Genomic DNA, 635 nt, shown 5'->3' on the forward strand with positions numbered 1-635 from the left:
TCTCTGCTTTGAGGGACAGTCAGGGTTCAGTGGATAGGGGTGCAGTCAACAGGACCCTGTGGGTCTCTGCACACAGAAAGCCCTTATAAGCAAGCCCAGAGAGGTGGGGCTTGTGATCTGGCAGGGCCATGGGGATCTGGGGGATCTAGCTCATTCCTATGGGAGCTCCTCACTACGCATACTGTCACTGCTAGTACACTCAGTCATAATGCCAGCCTTAGCTGACTCAAGGGAACCTGAGGCTGGGTTTCCATACTGTTTAGGCCCAACCTGTTCCTGAATCTGGGCAAAAGCATCCAAGGGCCACGGAACCAGAGCAGAGGCTGGGTGGCAGATCTGACATTCAATAAAGGTGGCTAATATGAGGAAAGCCTGGCAAGGATGGGGGTACTGCAGTCAGTCAGTTCCAGGGTTGAGGCCCTTGCTACATGTTTAAGTCCATTCTTCTAAAATGCAGTTCCCTGTGGCAGGACCCCAGTGAGCCCATTTTGTCGAGGAGACTGATGCTTGGGACTCTGCACTCTCTTGGGAACTACCCAATAAGCCCTGTTTTGGGGCCTGATCCAACCACCTGACTCCTCGGGGGCTTGGCTACCACCTCCCTGGACCCCCCTGCTCTATTGTCCCCAGACTCC

The sequence above is a fragment of the Acomys minous genome (assembly GCF_964271855.1).
Source record: "Acomys minous genome assembly, chromosome: 14".
Taxonomy (NCBI): domain Eukaryota; kingdom Metazoa; phylum Chordata; class Mammalia; order Rodentia; family Muridae; genus Acomys; species Acomys minous.